The sequence below is a fragment of the Octodon degus genome, unplaced genomic scaffold, assembly GCF_000260255.1.
Source record: "Octodon degus isolate 3935 unplaced genomic scaffold, OctDeg1.0 scaffold00110, whole genome shotgun sequence".
Taxonomy (NCBI): domain Eukaryota; kingdom Metazoa; phylum Chordata; class Mammalia; order Rodentia; family Octodontidae; genus Octodon; species Octodon degus.
This window is the reverse complement of record NW_004524686.1, coordinates 2,655,740-2,668,973: the sequence shown is the minus strand read 5'-3', so window position 1 is coordinate 2,668,973 and position 13,234 is coordinate 2,655,740.

The window sequence follows — 13,234 nt, the reverse complement described above, 5'->3', positions numbered from 1 at the left end:
AACAAAGACAAAAACGAAGCAGCATGAAACAATAAAAATGATACAGAATTTCAAAACAAGAGTAGAAAATTAACAGTGGTTGTCATATTATGTAATGTTATCACCGAATTTGTTGCAAAGCATACCAGATATAGGCATGCAAGATTGATCAAACAAACATTAACTCTTCCTTTCAATAAAACTTAATAGCATCCCTATTTTTCTCTTTACACATTTTCAAGAAGAATATGGTCATTAGGAAAAAGTGTAAGTTTGGTAGCGTTTCAGTGTGTATAAACAGAGCATACGACAGCTAGTGCACAGGAGCCTGTATGGTTGTAAGGTCGTTATACTGTATTTTGTCTATAAGTGCTAAAATATAAATTCATGCAGGTTACAAAAGAGACACATTTGTCATCCCAAAGGGGTTGCTCTAGGCATAAAAAGCACAAATAGATCTAAACACAAGCACATAAGTTTAAATCAAATACTAAAATAAAATGAACTATTACAGAATGGCAAAATACATGCATTAGATTTAAAGCCCAGTGTATGATTGAATGAGCAGGTTAAAGAGAGCAAAATAGAAGAAAATTGTTCCCGATATTGCATTGAGATATGGTGAACAGTTATATTGATAAGAAAAGGGAAATGTGTTTTGAAAGATTTAAACAATACCTAAAGAAAGATAATTGTTACATAATGTACTCCTTCATCAGTTCTACTGTTTCATGTAAGTTAATTCGCTTCACACTAAAAATAAGGTTGTAAAATATTTGTTGATGTCCATGAAGGTTTGCATGGGATAGAGTTTTTCTTTCTTCAGCATTAGTGCATGTATACACATGCATGTGAAAGTGATAAAGTCACATAGATGTTTTGGGGTCTCTTTTGTAGTAGGATAAAATTTGGTTATAATGCTTTCCAAGATGCCCTCATCCTTGTGCACATGAATATCAGTTGCCACTAATTTTAGGAAAGTGATTCCATAAATTTTACATTCACCTGCTGGGAATTGCAAAATTCTTTGGCAACACTTTGAATTCATCCAGCAACCCAAAGGATGTGAGTCACCAGGGTGAAGGTGGGTGGCTCTCAGCCAGACCTCGGGGGGCTTACAGAACCTGCTCACCTAGGTTCTTGAGGAAGCCTCCTGCTGTGATGGTTCCCTGTGGATGTGGGGAGGGAGGCTGTTCTTGGGATTTTCAGGAATAGAAGTTGGCAGCATGGGACTTGGCAACTGGCCCTGCCTCTCTCTAGAGCATCTGAATCAAGGTTGCACAATGTTAGCAGGTTACAGGACAGTGCTTCACTCACAGACGTGCTCACCATAAGTATAGGGCATTTCCATCTATGGGTCAGGTGGTGTGATCCTCTTTAATCGTCCCAAAAACTCTGGATGGAAGGCATTAGCCACATGTTACTGATGAGGAAACTGAAGTGCAAGGAAAAATGAGGACAAACTTCTGTGACGAGCCTGTGTACCTCCAAAGCCTTGCTGTTGCCCCTATATTATCTCCTATATATATAACTCTCAACATTACTGATGACAATAGACATTTGGATGGATATATATGCTATCTATTCAAAATATTTGTCATATGTATAGATATATAGGAACTTTAAAATTATATCTATAATGAAAGACAGTTTCTTTCTTTTTTTGTAATTTAGGGAAGGGTCTACAAGGTGTTCAGGGTCTCACTACTAGATCAGACTCTTAATGATCCGCCTGTTTACAGCCCCCCAAGAGCTGGGATTACAGGTGCACGCTACCACGCCCAGTCGCAATCACTGTCTCAGTGCACTCCAGGGGCGGGGCTGGCACAGAAGGCCCAGGAATCAAAACGCCGACCCCTGAGCCTGCTTGCAGGTGCTTTACTCCTATGAGCTATTTGGCCGGCCCTTAACAGTTTCTTTTTGTTTTGTTGAGGGAGCATCTCCCTAGGAGTCCAGGTTGGTCTCCAACTCATGGTGCTCCTCCTGCCTTAGGCTCCCACATGTTGGGATTATAGATGTGAGCCCCACATCTAGCACAATGACACTTGTGAGTGAGACATAGTGCAGCAACATTTTATTCCAAGGGTGTGTTGTCTGGTGAAGGGGAGTTCGTGGTCAGCATTAGTGACCGGGTGAAGTGATATTCACTCAATGACCTTTCTGGTCATGATAGCTCTGTTAAGCTTTGAGGAGGGGGTATGGGGCATTGATTGTGGCCTGTGTTGAGTAAGTCAGTGTTAATTTCACACAGGCAACCGTGCACAGATACCCACTGTCACATAATTGCCGTTTCTGATTCAGTGAAGCTAAGTGAATCCCTGGGCAGCTAAGGTTTGTGATCTGTCTGCCCTAGAGCCTTAGCAAGAACATGGCAATAGATGACCATGAATCCCACACTGCTCTGGGCTAGGCTGGGGCAGCCCTGGAGTCTTGTGCACAAACATCTGAGCAGTACCTGTTGGGGGCATCCAGAAGGCCATCTTTGCAATACTCCCTGTTACAGTAGACAGGTTATTTATCCAGTGATCACTGTGTGTCAGGCTCCAGGAGAGCAAATGAAGTCATCAGAGTCTGTGCCTTTTCAGCTCTTTAGGTGAAGGAAGGAGGGCAGGAAGCCAGACAGGGGAGCTCTGCTGACATCCATGTGTCTGGAACTAAGGCTAAGGTGGGGAGGAAAGTGGGATGGGGCAGCCAGAGAAAGCTGTAAGAAGACTTTGTATTTGGAGTGGGTTTAGTGGCCAAGCTAGGAGTCACAGGGTTTTGTGGCCAGGGGGGATTGTGGGAGCAGAACAAGAGGAGACACTTAGCTCCTGGCCCATGGGAAGCCTCGTGTGACTTGGGCAGGAGGGATTGGGACAAGGATGGGCAGAGATGTACAAGAGGAAGCTGGAAAGGTACAGAGGGCTGTGCCCTGAGGCAGGTGGCTTTCTCCAGTGGTTGGTGTTAGGCAACCATGAAATTTATGGTCCTAACTAGGGTACTCTTTTTTTTTTTTTTTTTTTTTTGCGGAACCGGGGATTGAACTCAGACCCTTTTGCTTGTCGGGGAAGCACTTACTCCACTGAGCCATCTCCCCGGCCCCTAGGGTACTCTTGAGAGTTTAAAAAAGTACTAAAATAATTAGAACTTAATTTTTTGAGTGTTGGCTATGAAAATGACTATTAAAACCTGTTTTCCCCCCACTACTGAGGAATGAAGACAGGGCCTTTGTACAGAGTTATTTTGAGACACAGCCTCATTAAATTGCCAAGACTGGGCTCGAACTTGTGATCTTCCTGCCTCAGCCTCAAAGAATGCTCATATTACAGCTGTGTGGCACAAAGAGTGGCCTAAAATATTTTTGAAAATATTTTTTATTTAAATATAAAAGCAAAAATTATAAAAGCAAAAATTTAAAAACTTATGTGAATGATATAAATGATAGTAAAATAATTATTGATATATACTTATGTATTTTAATCTGCTTCTTATGTCTACCTATCTCTAATACAATGCCATTAGTATTTCTCTAAAAAATACTAATATGTATTCTATATGTATTGAGAATACTAGTATGTATTCTCAATATTACCTTATTTTAATATTTTAAGAAAATTGACCAAAAGTCAAAGGTCTCTTCTATGATACAAAACAAACCCTGCTATAGTTTTCATATTTAAAGGTACAAACATCTTAGGCCATTTCTCCCTCTGTTCAGTGCATCTTTTTCAACAAATATTTTCTAAAAATTCATCAAATAAGTGTTTATTATGATTTTTTTGCCAAATATAAATGTTATAGCTTCATAGGCATTGCACATTCTACTCCAGAATATAAATTCATTCAATTAAAAGTAGTTACATCTGTCAAATGGTTTTCTTTAAAAATGATATATCCTGAGGGATAATTACAGGATTTTAAAATTAAAACATGTAGACCTTACATGTTTGTGCTTAATATTTGTTCAGTTCCTCCCTTGTTTTTAGAAGAATAAGTTTCAGTGTCTTTCTTGGTATATACCTTCTTTTTAGTAAGCAAACTTTATTAAAAGCTTCAAAAGTTGAAGCTGTCTCTTTAAACATTTCCTCCATTGTCTACTTTTATGAAAGGTTTCTAACTAATTTTGAACAAAATGCAAACAAAATTTAAAGGATTTATTTAAAAATGTTTTACATTGTAGGATATATAGTTTGATATAAAAATACTTTGAAAGCCAAAGACATTTCCAAAATCCAGCTCATTATAGGGAGCAAAAAGCGTATGTACTACAATACTGAATAAATTTTTTGTCTTTAGTGAAAGTGACATCACAGATTTTATGTAGTTAACTCATTCTGTGGATTAGCATACATATATATGTAAAGCACTACATCATTCACTTGAATAGTAGAATATCATAACTTATTTCAACAAATGTATAAATTGCATGTGAATGCTAAAACCAATTACAAGTAGAGTTCTGCTCCATGGTTTCTGTTTTTCTTAATTTAATAAGAGGTTTGTTTCTATTGCAGCACAGGGATTTACTAAAATTTAGTGGTTTTATCACAAAAACAAATACTTTTAAAATTGAATGTTGTGAACTGAATTCACAGTAAAATTAAGAAAATGTCAGAGTTCTAGCTATGTCAGAGCGAGCTAGTATTTCTTTTAATTTCAGAAAGTGATGAAAACAATTGAGCCATATTTTATATTAAACTGATTTTCTGTTTAAAGCTGAAGACACTGCTATAGAACTTGCGTTGTTTAACTATTAGAAATTTTTTTCGCCAATGAATAAAGACAGTACCTTGATAACAATTACATGATTACATTTTCACAAGCAAACTTGGAATAACAAATGTGCAGTGTTCACTGAGAAGAGCCCTTTCTTTCAGTGAAAAGCTGTGGTTTCCATTGTGCACTGAATGGAAACTTCAAATAGCTGTAGAGCTGCATACGTCAGAGCGTCATGCTTTTCTACAATCTTATATAGACTTTTAGAAGAGTTTCTGATGTTTCTTCAGAAAATTGATGTCTTATGGTTTTATGTGATCAGTGATATCTGAGATTTTTTTTTTTCAGAACCGGGGATTGAACTCAGGCCCTTGTGCTTGCCAGGGAAGCATTTATTCCACTGAACCATCTCCCTGGCCCCTTGAGATTTTTGTTTTTGTGTGTGTGTGTGTGTGGTTCTGGGGATTGAACTCAGGACCTTGTTCAAGCTAAACAAATGCTTTACCATAGTCAGTGATACCTGTAGCTTACTTGATGGATAGTAAGTAGCAACAACTACTTAATACAAGATAATTTTTCATTTCCAACTTTCTTGAGAAATGGAAATTTTTTATTAAACTTTATTTTTTTAATCTCATTGTTCCAGAGAAGGTTGATCACAAAATAGAATTCATTGATAAATAAGAAAATATGTAAATATAGATTTACACTATATAATAGAGGATAAGTACTTGTAGCAAGAACATTTAGACTCTTCTTTGTATAGTCATTTATAGACTTTGTGAATATCTATTTCCTGCATGTATTTTACTTATATTTAGCTTCTAATTTTCCTATTTCTACCTGACTAATCAACTGTAAACCTGGTGACTTCTGGTATCTTGAGAGTAGTGTCAGTGGCCTAGTACTTAATTGATGTTACCCAACTATGTTCAAGTTCACTTTAATTTATAATACAATTATAAATGAGTAGCCCCATGTATGGTCCTTGAAAAGGAAATGTGACTTAAATTAAACTTTGAAGGAATTGGGAAAAAAGAAGAAAGTTGTCTTGGATATCTTTCAGATTGAATCAAATGTCAAAATAAGAAATCTAGTTGAATATACTACTCATACAGAAAAGATTATGGCAAAAGCTGGAAATAAAAAGTGGAGGTCCATGCATCCTTGAGTTTTTTTTTTTTTTCAAAACTGAGGTTTGAACTCAGGCCCTTGTGCTTATTAGGGAAGTGCTTATTCTACCGAGCCATCTCCCTGGCCCCTGGTTATTTTAATATAAATGTTAGAAATATTACTTCTTTTCTTCCTTTCTTTCTCTGTTAGAAATTACTAGATGATCCCTTTCTTAGTCCATTTCTATGTCTGTGACAGAAAAATATCTGAGTCTCAATTTATTAGTAATTGGAATTCTGGATGATTTATAAATAATATAAATTTATTTCTCATAGTCTTAGGGTCTGGGAAGCCCATGACAAGGGCGCTGGAAGGCTTGGTGTTGGCCGAGGTCTGCTGTTGGCTTACGAGACGGTGCCTTACTGGTCTGGCTTTCAGGAGATGAGGGCTCTGCCCCCCTGATGCTCCCAGCTCTTAGTATTACCACACTGATGTCTGGGCTTCAGCATGCATTTTGGAAGGGACACAAACTTTCAGACAACAGCAGGCCCCATGATAGCTATCGTCACCGCCTTCTGCCTATATCAGAGTGACTGCTTTCCTCTGGATACAGGTTTGCTTCACCTCCTTTGCAGCTGGAAGTAATGGTGTCACTCAACTGTGACTGATAAAGGTCACCTCATCCTCTCCCTTCAATTTTTTTGCTACCTGGAATTCAGCTGTGACAGTGGAGCTCAGGCAGCCAAGTTCAACCCTGAGAGAAAGACCAGGTGCCAAAAATGCTGCAACATGAAGAGAAGAAAGGAAGAACGCTCCGATTCTGCATGTTGTTGCCATCATGCTAATCTGGAAAGCTTGTCCCTAAGAGAAATGAAATTCTTAACTTGTTTAAGTCGCTATCACGTTGGGTTGGTTGTCTGCCCTATCTGCTGAACATAATGTGAACTAGCTTACAGGTATAGTGGTCATATATAACACAATCAAGCAAAACTTGTCTTCTTTGTAAGGTATCAAGATACTTCTTCTTACTAACTTCATTTAGACATGACAGGAAAGTGAAATCCCCTTTTAACCACAGTAGAGATTGAGGTTCACATAGGATGATTAATTAGCTTAAGGCCACATTAGGCTATTCCAATATCATATTAGACTTAGGTCTAATATGATACTGGAATCTTTCCAATATTATATTAGAGCTAGGTATAATATGATATTGGAATCCTTCGCACTCAAACTTAATGGGCTTGTTTTTTTTTTTTTTGGTGGAACCAGGGATTGAACTCAGGCCCTTGCCCTCGCCAGGGAAGCACTTATTCCACTGAGCCAGCTTCCCTGCCCCAGGCTTGTTGAATGTGGAGTTGGAACAATAAGGACAAGTCAGAGACGGATTTTGTTAGGGGAAGAGGGAAGCCATGTAAGATTAATTTTACTGAGAACTGGCATAAAGGGAGAGCAGCAAATCAGAAATATAGAAGTCAAGAGTGAAAAGGTTTCCTCAGAATGTTTGGTTTAATGTCTTAACTGCCTAACATGCATTTGTGGTGACTGAACTCAGGACCATGTGCATGGTGGGGAAGAATTCGTGAGCTATATCCTCCGTCCAGTCAGGTTTCATCTTGGTATTCTGAGTTCCTGATGTTTAATACCATGTCATGTCAGTATAGACAAATGGGTGTCTGAAAACATTTAGAGTTCTTGGGAGTTGATACACTTCATATGTTGGGAAGAGTTGTGTGTGTGTGTGTGTGTGTGTGTGTGTGTGTGTTTGGTGGTACCAGGGATTGAACTCTGGACCCTGCAATTCTCAGGCAAGCACTTATTCCACTGAGCTATCTCCCCGGTTCCAGGAGTTTTATTATAAGCAATCTTTTGTTAATGTGCATGCATTAGAGTAGTGATCACATTTTTTATGCTGAGAGATTAAGAGTTGGTAAGGTAGTAAGAATCAACTGCTTCTTATATCAAATCAAACCCCAGAAATAATAAATATGTTAATATAATAATTGACTGGAAGACCTAAAAATCTTTTAGAGGAAATTTGGTTACATGATTTATAAGCTCCAGTAATCTAAAAAAGACATACTTGTTTATATTTGTCTGCTACTTTTTTTAAAATGCCAATTTGATTGAATTATGAAGTTAATTCTCTATGACATTAATTACATAGCAGGCAATTATTGTCATTACCAGGGAAATTTATTTTGAAGAATTTTCAAGTTCACACTGAAGGGTTTGTTTAGAGGCAAAATTTTCATGAACTTTCAGATAATTGCGTGTTTTCAACATTCCGGAAACAGAAGTGTGGAAAGGAACAAAAAGACATCTAATTTTAAAGTTTTTTCAGTATTTTATGGACCAGGCTTTATTATTATTGCAGGCTTCCTTCAAGGTCTTCTTGACATGCAGTGGGAAGGTGTGACTGTGAAAGTCCAGGCATCAGTGGCACAACAAATACTCATTTGCACCGACTGTAGGGTGTCTGCTTATAAATTGAGCTTCTAGGATTCTGTCAGTGTTTGACTACGTCATATAAACCCATTATTGATTAAAGTAGAGGAAAAGTGGGGCTGGCGAGATGGCTCAGTGGTCTAAAGCACCTACTTGGAACAAGCTTGGCAAAGTACAGGGACCTTGGTTCAATCCCCCAGCACCACATGCCAGCCAGCCCCGCCCCCTGGTGGGCTGAGCTGGACACACACACACACACACACACACACACACACACACACACATTAAATAAATAAATAAATAAAAAGTAGAGGAAAAGTCAGAAATAAAAGTAAATGAAAATTTTCTTATTTTTGTGAAACATGTGTATGGCTACATCTTGTCATGAACTTTTCAATATACAGGAAAAAACACTTACACTTGTGCTTGCCATTATTCTGCTTCTGAAATACATCACACTAAGCATGTCCCTCATGCTCTACAAAATCATCATAAAACCAGCACTCTGCAAGGTAGTTCTGAAAGAGTTAAAAATCCCCTCCAGAGAAGCCCAGAATCTCTAGTTAATTATTAGCAAGCTGTCTTTGTATTCTGTACTTTTTAAAAGATTAAGCAAAACCACTCTTTGTTTTCCTGTGATCAGAAGGAAGGAGCAGAGATTTGAGTGGGGAAGGTATCTGTGGAAAATATAACGCTATGACTTTCAATTTCATCATGTATTTTTCAAGTGTCCTCAAAGGTTACATTATGAGCTTCGATATCTGTTAGTATTTGCAACACAGGGGACTGGTAAATCACCAACATTACCTAATTCTAGGTTTTCCTTCTATTATAAACAACTTTGAGAACATAATGTTTCACTGCTACTGGGAACCGAGTAAATTACCCCCAGCCCTTTGCTGACATTTACCAAATGGTAGCAGTGAATGATAATCATCGGAAAGAGGTTATTTTTTAAATTTTAGAGAGGAAAGCCTAAATGATCCTAAGAGACTACAGCTTTTCCATAAAGTGACCCGAGGAAGCGGATTCCCAGGGGAAAAACATCGTGAACTTGTGCTAGGGCCATGGAATTTGTAACTGTAGCTCAACCAGTGGGATCCAGTCACTAGCTTTATTGGAGATGTCTTGGGGTTTCAAAGATAAATTGGAAGTAGGGAAATTTTTTTTTTCAAATGAATGGGAAAACAGGAGGTGGAGGGCAAGAGAAAGAGGGCATGAAAAGGAAATGGAAAAAAGAGCAAAGAAATGAAGTGGAAAAAATGCCGAAAATAGAGCTTTTGCAAATGAGAAAGGAATCAAGAGCTGCAAGGGGGGGGGGGGGAGGAGGGGGGTCAGGGGAAATAAATTAAGAGGTATTGAGAGTGTGTACCAGCTGCCCATGGTAAGTGCAATCATTATGTGCTGCAAACATGTACTAATGATAAAAAGCTTGCTTATATTCTCTAGCAATCATTAAGTTCTTTAGCTCCTACTAAGCACTTCATTCTTTTGGGCCAGCAGTTATGGCTCCATTGACGTTCTTGTCAATGCTCAGCAAGGGCCTCCTGGGATTGGTGTGGTGGCTTGGCAAGGCCTCAGGTGCGCCTGAGCTGTCCTGACACTTTAACATGACAAAGTGATGGAGGCATTAATGACAGCACAGGGACTATTCTCTGGGTTTCTTCTAAAAGAACAAGATGGCATCCGAAAGTTACTAGTGGGAGGTGAAGTTTCTGTGAAGTCTTGGCCTAGCAGAAAATCTTTAGTTTGAAGTTGAAGGGGAAATAGTATCAGTAACTTGCCTTTTATTTCCAGGAAATATGATGCATATGCAGTTGCAAAACAATCTTAAAGTGTGGTAATCAAAGACTCACCCCTCCACCTTAAGTAAAGAAAAGATAAAACTAGGTCATTATAGGCCACTGAAGATTGCAAGCGATTACTGGCCTGTGTTGTGGTCCTATTAAGACAGGTAGAAAGGAGGGAGAAGCTGGGTGATCTGTGAGCTGCTCTGAAGTCTTCTGCCGATAGTCTTAATTGGGTGGGCTTATTGCAGAGGCCGAGTTTCTCCAGTCTTATGCATCTGTAGTTATTTTAAATACTCCAAGGCTGAAGGCCAGGGCCTGTGAATGTCATTTTGCAACAGCAAACAGAAACACCAAAATGACACCCCGGATTTGGAGGCACATTTATTTTACCTTGACACACTCTGATCAGGATGACCCAAAAATATCAGGCCCTCATCTTTGGTGGTCTGGAGCTTACATTGGATAAACAAGCAGAGAAAGAATGGCTAGTCAATTGGGGATTGGTTTATACATTGTGCATCACAGTTACCAGATGTTTCTAACAGCCACTGAAAACTGGATGTGAGACAGGAACTGTATTACCTGGACAGCTAACAAACCAAAGTTTACTGGCAGTGGAGGGGTACATTTTCTGCTACCTTTCCCCCCTTTTTTAGTTTCCCCAGAAAATCTTTGTGGGACATGTTACATGTAATCTTCTGAGGTAAGTCAAAACTAGAAGCAGTAGCACTGGGGCTGTCAGTGAGCTTAGCATGGGCTCTAGCCAATGTCCCCAAGATTGTCTTATTATAGTTTTTTCCTAAATTGATGTTTAGGCCTGGCTCTTCCATGACATTACAGGGTTAATCTGATTCTGATCTAGGAGAGCGTCCCTTGTGCCTTGGAAACTCATCAAGCATTGGAAACTCATCAGAAATCAAGTGTTTGATTGATTGTTCTACTTTCTTGGGACAATCATCAATACAGTTTAAGGCAAAAAGCCCAAATCAAAACAAAACAGAAAACCAAAAAACCCGGCCCGGTTGGCGGGGGTTGGGGAGTTAGGGTTTGGGGTAAGCAGAATATAAAGACAAATCAAGGGGAATTGGTATTGAGCAATCTTGTGAAAGACCTCCTCAGACTTCAGTGACACGTGCATTGTCTCTCGGGTAAGCCTGGGAGAAGCTGTCCAGGTAAGTGTGTCAGTGAATCTAAGGCTGATTTCTGAAACTTACAGAGGTGGGTAAGTTTAATATGTACCTGGGTTATATGTGTGTTCAGAAATGTCCGCAGAGATAACTGGCCTTTTAACTGGTTTCAAGCTATTTCTTTAGGGTTATGTTTATTTCTGTGTACTCTATTTATACATATCTTTAAATGAGGAGAGTCCATTAGAGTGCACAAGGTCAGGGCCAGTGACACAAATGCTGAGGCCTGAGCTGGATACAGGGGCATGGGGGTCAGCACTGCAGCCCGAGCTTGTAGAAAGAATGGGGGAGGCAGGTCTGGCTCTGATCATCTGGGAATATGGGGTAAAAGTTTCTAGCTGGGGTTGATGTTTCAGTCAGTTGGATTCCTAGAGGGGGCTTAGGTCTCTGGACCAGATTATTTTGCATCCCAGTACAGCATTTGGCACCTGGAAAGTTAGGTTTTTGTACAAGGTGACCATGACATAGTTAGTCTATCAGATTTTATTTCTAATGGAGCTACTTTAATCCACAAATAGGGTGTACTCAGCATTCATCAGGGGGCTCATATTTTAGAATAGTTCATCACAGTGCAGCATGCAGCACCTGGACAGTTAGTTCTCAGCCTAAGGTGAGCTTGTCAGTTTTTTTGATCAGAGGACAGTGGCTATTAGAGTACAGAACCTGTTTCTGCCAGATATTGTGGCGGAGTTTTTGTGCCTTTCTATCAGTCAGCTCGGGTATAATCAATCAGAAGTGCAAGAATAGGAAACAAGTTTTTGAACCTCTGTGATGTTGAGTCCAGGTCAATTAACTGGGGTCTATATGAAGTGGGACCGGCAGACAGGAGCCAAATGAAGGCAGAAGAAGGCATTTTTAGGTCCAGACAGGTATCCCAGGGGTGTGGGGTGGCAGGAGACTGAGGCAACATAGAGAGGGCAATCATGGTGGCACTGGCAGCCTGGAGCTCTTGAGTTGGCTTTACAGGCTGGAGAGGCATGTGGGGGACTCATTGGTCTCTTGCTGAGCCTGGGGGAGAAACTGCAGCAGGAAGGAGAAAAAGACAACAGACAAGAGCTGGGTCAGGTAGAGGTCTGTTTGCCTGATGGGCAAAGGACCCAAATAACAACAGTAGGGGCCTTTATACTCTTGCAAAGTTAGTATCATGAGACACAGATTGCCTAGTGTTTAATCACTGAAATTGTCCAAACAGGTAGTTTGCCTGCTTTAGGCACCGTGACCTTGTCCTGAACTCATGTATACAATGACTTTCTAGCTTTAGCTGCTTCCAGCAAAGGTGTACTGTTTGATGAGGTGGAGGTTGCCTTGGGACAGAGCTTGATAACCAAATGGATGTGATTGATAGGAAGCCCCAGGAGGAGTCCTTTGTCTCTACTTTTGGAAGAGTCCCAAAATTTCAGGGTTAGGATTATCAAGCATTTCAGGCCAATGTAGGCCCCATTGCTCATCCCAGAGAACAGTCAGGGCAATAACAGGTCAGGGACAGTGGACCCAAGTGTGAGGGAGGCTGGTCACATCCCTGGAGAGGTATCGGGCACTCTAGCATGTTTGATAAAGCGTGCATCAGTCTCACAGGATCTGCTCTGGCAGAATTTCTTTTCAATGGGGCTCCACTTGGTACCTTCGGTAAATTCACACATGTTTATTGACTTCTTGCCTCCCTCTTTGAGGCCTTCCAGGAGAGCACTGTGGTACTGATTTAAGGCTTCCTGGCCTTCCATTGCATTATAGTCTCAATTTGGAGGTGCCCATGGGAGGACTGTGTTCACCCAAGTGTCAGGATCAACCACAGCGGTGGGGACTTTTGACTATAAGAGGTTTGGGCCCCATTTAAAATACAGCGGTGTTCTTCAGTGTTAAATAGAGTCAGAAGGAGCTGCTGACAGTAGAGCAGAAGGCTGTAGTGAAGGAAACAGAACTGGCAGTGGTGGCACTGAGGCTGAATGAGCAGCTTGGGGTTGATGAAAGCAGGGAGGAGGCAGGTCCAACTCAGGGTCCTTGGACAGATCAGGGTAAAGTTTT